A 6,000-nucleotide genomic window follows, 5' to 3' on the forward strand; every position below is an offset into this window, starting at 1 on the left:
GTCCAATTCTTTAGACCAGGGATTGGCAAACTACAGCCTGTGGGCTACATGCTGCTGCAGACTTTATTCATATGGCATATGAACTAAGTATTTTTTTTTCCATTTGGAAAGGGTTGTTAAATAAGCAGAGACAATATGGTTCACAAAACCTAAGATATTTACAACCTGGCACTTTACAGAAAAAGTTTACTGTGTCTGCTCTAGAGTTATTTGAGAAGCCATGTTTACCCCATGCTCATCTGGGGAGAAGAACAAGCTGAGTGAAATTGTACAACTGGTATTCTGTGTAGATCCAAAAGAAATCAGTAACTTTGTTTTTGTAAACTTTTTGGATCTTAACCCGAATTATAATCCAACCTTATTGGATATGTAATTGGGAAGCTTAAATGTTTAGAGTTCATATAAATTGATGCTTATTTGGAAAAGTTCAGGTGATACCATGTTTTAATAGGAAGTAGAAGTAATGGTGGTTTTCATTAAAAATTAACTATAACAGTTGATTTGGATGCCTTATCCTTAAAGGATTTACAATCTAATGGGGGAACTAAGATGAAAACCCAAAAATAATGTTCTCAGCAGGAATGAAGGGAAAAAAACGAATTGGCATTTTCCCATCACCAGACATTTTTAAAACATGGGTGAGCTCCTGGGTTTTGTGATGATCCCATTTTATAATAAGGAGCCTTAGGTCAGTTGCCCAGCCTCAGCCTCGACTGTGGGAGCCCACGGGGCCCACTGCAGATCTCCACAGGCCATCCTGAGTGGAGAGAACTCCGGTTTTCACAGCTAGCTGCAAAAAGTGGTGTTAGGGTGGCTGTGCCCCAGGAACTGCTGTCATATTTGTTTCTTCAACCTGAGGTAGAGTTTTCTGAGGTAGAGATGGTATTTACGTTTTGATTCTTACTTAGGAGTTAAGAAATGAAATACGAACTAAAAAGGCTTTCACAATGAAGGGCAAAGGCTGCAGTTAGAGGGTTTTGCTGGAAGGTTTTGTTTTTGTTTCATTTTGCTTTTAGAAGAAAGTGAGAGGGGACTTCTGATTGCCCCAGGAAGGAAATGAGGTCACTGGGAGAATAGAACTAGAGGTCTCAGTGCTTTAGGAGAAGATGGGAGTATGGGGACAGTATTAGGTACTCAGTCCTGAGGGGAATAGGAGGTTTTATGTTAATGCTAACCTCACATCCATTAGATGTCTGAAAGAATGGGGAAGTAAATCCAGATAAGTTGAGAAAAATGCCCAGTATCACACAGCTCCAAAGAGGCAAAGCTAGGCCAAACACCAGAGAGAGGACTTTATTCTTTTTTTCCCTCTTTAAGCTGACTTTGCCTTAGGAGTCAAAGAAGAGCGGGTTGTTGATAAGGTTCTGGCAGGGAGAACAAGGGCATCTTGGGTGCTGGGTCCAGCCTGGCTGATGTGGCTTACTGTAGAAACCCTGCTGAACAGGGAGGCTGGCAGGGCTGGAAGGGGTCTGAGCGTTTGTGTGGATCAGGGGGTTGCACTGGGGGCGAAGATGGGTGGAGAGCAGGTTCAGAAGGAATGAGGCAGTGGGACAGTAGGAAACCAGGGCTTTGGATGATCCTACATGGATGTTGGAAACCCCCGAGGTTTTAACTGAAGGGCATGGGAATCCTGTGGGTGGAGAGGACTCCTTAGATAACTACAAGGTTGGGGAAGGAGGAGGAAAAGCAGGGGGCAAGAAAACTTTCTAGGAGCCGTTGCTGTGAGACAACGGAAGAGGAACTAGAGCTTGGGGTGGCAATAAAGAGCCAGGAATCTGACTGGGACTGTAAGGGATGGACTCCTGGTTGCAGAGGAACTGGTACACTCCAGAGAAAGTCCTTTATCCGTTATAACATCCAGGTGATGTAAGCATTTGAGGGAAGGAGCAAGGAACAAAAGATACCACTCAAAGCTGAAAGCCGTGAACATTTTGTTTTTTTCTAATCTGTATTTTGTTTTGTATGGTAGCACTTACACTACATATGCAACTATTAGCATTAAAATTTGGCCCCAGTGTGGTCTTTGGTAGCTTCTTTTGTTTTCTGGTAAGATCCAATGTTACAGGCTCACTCTTACACATTCTCTACCCTAAGCCTGGAGTCAGCCATTTCTCCCAAGTGCGTTGTTTTCAAAACATTTCTTTTATATCTATCTATTAATTGTTAGTATATTTGTGTATATATACATGTATACACATGCATACATATACATATTGGTATTTATATGTAAAATTAATAATGTGGCTATGTATACATATGGCTTCAGAATTATATGTATATAGTATAATACATATAATATAGAATGTAAAATTGTATATTTAAATTATATAATATAGTTATATATTAAAATATATAATATCAAATTAATATGTAATATAAAATTATAATTACATAATTATATAGTAACACAGAATTATAGTACATATAATATGGCTTCAGTATAATTAGGCTGGGCGCGGTTGGCTCATACCTATAATCCCAGCACTTTGGGAAGCTGAGGTGGGAGGATTGCTTGAGCCCAGGAGTTCAAAACCATCCTGGGCAACATAGTGAGACCCTGTCTCTACAAAAAATAAAAAATTAGGCCCTGGTTTTTAAAATGTAAACATTATATACATATATAATTTTTACCCTCCTATTGCCTTTCAGATAAATGGTAGCATACTACTTACTACATACTCTTTTTACCCTGCCTTTTTCACTTAACTATATATATGGGAGATAAACATAATTTTATTATACAAAGAATTTTGGCTGGGAGCAGTGGCTCATGCCTGTAATCCCAGCACTTTGAGAGGCCGAGGGGGGTGGATCACCTGAGGTCATGAGTTTGAGGCCAGCCTGGCCAACATGGTGAAACCCCATCTCTACTAAAAATACAAAAATTAGCCAGGCCTGGTGGCACACCTGTAATCTCAGCTACTTGGGAGGCTGAGGCTCAAGGATTGCTTGAACCTGGGAGGTGGAGGCTGCAGTGAGCCAAGATCGTGCCACTGCACTCCATCCTCAGCAAGAGAGCGAGACTCTGACTCAAAAGAAAAAAAAAAGAATTCTGAAGTTATAATCAGTACTCACAAGTACGAACATGGAATTAAGCTTTAGAGTTTCAGAGGAAAAAAAATATTGTAGATAATTGTTTTCTGTTCTACTCAAATGCCCAAGGACAGACTATTCTGTGGGCTTATGCTAGGAAAGTCAAATTGCGGCTGGGCTCAGTGGCTCACACCTGTAATCCCAGCACTTTGGGAGGCCAAGGTGGGCGAATCACTTGAGGTCAGGAGTTTGAGACCAGCCTGGCCAAAATGGTGAAACCCAACCCAGTCTCTACTAAAAATACAAAAATTAGACAGGTGTGATGGTGTGTGCCTGTAATCCCAGCTACTCGGGAGGCTGAGGCAGGAGAAGCAGGAGGATCGTTTGAACCTGGGAGGCGGAAGTTGCCATGAGCAGAGATTGTGCCACTGCTCTCCCGCCTGGGCAACAGCCAGACTCAGTCTCAAAAAAAAAAAAAAAAAGTAAAATTTCCTCTCCTCACACACTTAGTAGGCAAGCCATATCAACAGGAACCAGTATTTCAGTTTTATTTTTATTTGGTTTTCCATACTTTAATAGACTAATCCTTAAGTTTGTCTTCTAAATTGACTAGCTATAAATGTTTTTCACTGCTTAATGACCATCCACTGTGTTTTTTTGAGATGGAGTCTCTCTTTGTCCCAGGCTGGAGTACAGTGGCACAATCTCGGCTCACTGCAACCTCCGCCTCCCGGGTTCAAGTGATTCTCCTGCCTCAGCCTCCCGAGTAGCTGGGATTACAGGCGCCCGCCACCACACCTGGCTAATTTTTGTATTTTTAGTAGACACAGGGTTTCTCCCCATGTTGGCCAGGCTGGTCTTGAACTCCTGACCTCAGGTGATCCACCTGCCCTCAGCTTCCCAAAGTGCTGGGATTACAGCCGTGAGCCACCATGCATGGCCTGTTTTTTTTTTTTAAACTGGTAATCACCACTGGCACTTGCCTGAATTTCCAAGATGTGACCATTTCGAGTACCCTAGTGCTTAAGGAGGAAAAATATGTAAATAAAATTGCTTTATGCAAATGCTTTCTGCAACTCTCATTGCCAGCCAAATTCTTGTAAATCATGATAAACAGATGCTACTGAACTAAATGAGTAAGTAAAATTATGGAGATAGATTCTATTTATCTTATTTTTCAGTGTTGGGGAGGGAGAAAAGGATATTAACTAAATTTTTTCTGTGCATGATCATTAGGGCAGACACCGAGAACTCTATTAATTGATTTCAGCAAGGCAGGATTTGGGACTCAGCTAGAGAGCTGCCCCTGGTAAGGGAAAAGTTCTATTGCAACTTTGCTTGACCAGAGAACTGGGTTTGGAAACAACTCAATATCAAGCTTGCTAGGTCTCTGCCTATTGTTCAGCTTTTTGTTGCTTTTTTTCGGCCAACGTTTAAAAAAATTGTAGTAAAATTCACATAACATAAAATTTACCACTTTAACCCTTTCAAAGTATACAACTAGGTGGCTTCCAGTACATTCACAATGTTGTGCAACCATCATCACTATGTAACACTAGAACATTTTCATCACTCCCAGAAGAAACCTCGTACCCATTAAAAAGTCACTCTCCTTTTTTTCCTCTCTCCAACCCATGAGAACCTATTGCTTTCTGTCTCTGGATTTGCTTATATGCTGGACATTTGGAAACATACAGTATGTTGCTTTTTGTATCTGGCTTTTTTGTTTTTCTAAACAGACAGGGTCTTACTGTGTCACTCAGGGTTGAGTGCAGCAGTGTGTGATCACAGCTCACTGCATCCTGGAACTCCTGGACTTAAGCAATCATGTCACCTCAGCCTCCCAAGTAGCTGGGAATTACAAGCATGAGCTACGACACCAAGCAGGGTCCTTTCACTTACTAATTCATTCATGTTAGGCCAGGTGCAGTGGCTCATGCCTGTAATCCCAGAACTTTGGGAGGCCGAGGCAGGTGGATCACTTGAGTCAGGAGTTTCAGACCAGCCTGGTCAACATGGTGAAACCCCATCTCTACTAAAAATATAAAAATTAACCAGGCATGGTGGCAGGTGCCTGTAATCCCAGCTACTTGGGAGGCTGAGGCATGAGAATCGCTGGAACTCGGGAGGCAGAGGTTCTAGCGAGCCTAGACTGCACCATGGCACTCCAGCCTGGGTGACAAGAGCGAGACTCCGTGTTAAAAAAAAAAATTAATAAATAAGATTCATCCATGTTGTATGTATCATCATTTTATTCCTCTTCATGCCCAAATATTCCATTGTATGGATATACCACAATTTATCCATGTATCAGTTGGTGGACATTTTGGTTGTTTTCACCTTTTGGCTAGTGTGAATAGTGCGGCTATGAACATTTCACTTACACATTTTAGTTTGAACACCTAATTTCAGTACTCTTTGGTATATACCTAGGAGTGGAATCACTGAATCATATGGTAATTGTATGTTTAACTTTCTGAGGAGCTACCAAACTTTTTCTTAGTGGCTGCACCATTTTACATTTCCACTAGTAATGTGTGAGGGCTCCAGTTTCTCCACGTCCTTGCCAACACTTGTTATTTTCTGGTTTGTGTGTTTTATAGACATCCTAGTAGGCATGAAATGGTATCTCATTGTGATTTTGGATTCCATTCCTTAATGACAGATGATGTAGAGCATACTTTTATGTACTTGTTGGCCATTAGATTATCTTTGGAAAAAAGTCTACTTCAGCCCTTTGCCCATTTTATTTATTTGTTTATTTAAGAGACAGGGTCTTGCTCTGTCACCCAGGCTGGAGTACAGTGGCATGAGCATAGCTGACTGCAGCCTCAAACTCTTGGGCTCAAGCGATCCTCCCACTTGGCCTCCCAAAGCACTGGGATTACAGGCGTGAGCTACTGTGTTCAGACCCTTTGCCCATTTTAAATTGGTTTCTTTTCTTTTTGTTTTGAGTTTAAGAGTTCT

The sequence above is a fragment of the Gorilla gorilla genome, chromosome 11 (assembly GCF_029281585.2).
Source record: "Gorilla gorilla gorilla isolate KB3781 chromosome 11, NHGRI_mGorGor1-v2.1_pri, whole genome shotgun sequence".
NCBI lineage: Eukaryota > Metazoa > Chordata > Mammalia > Primates > Hominidae > Gorilla > Gorilla gorilla.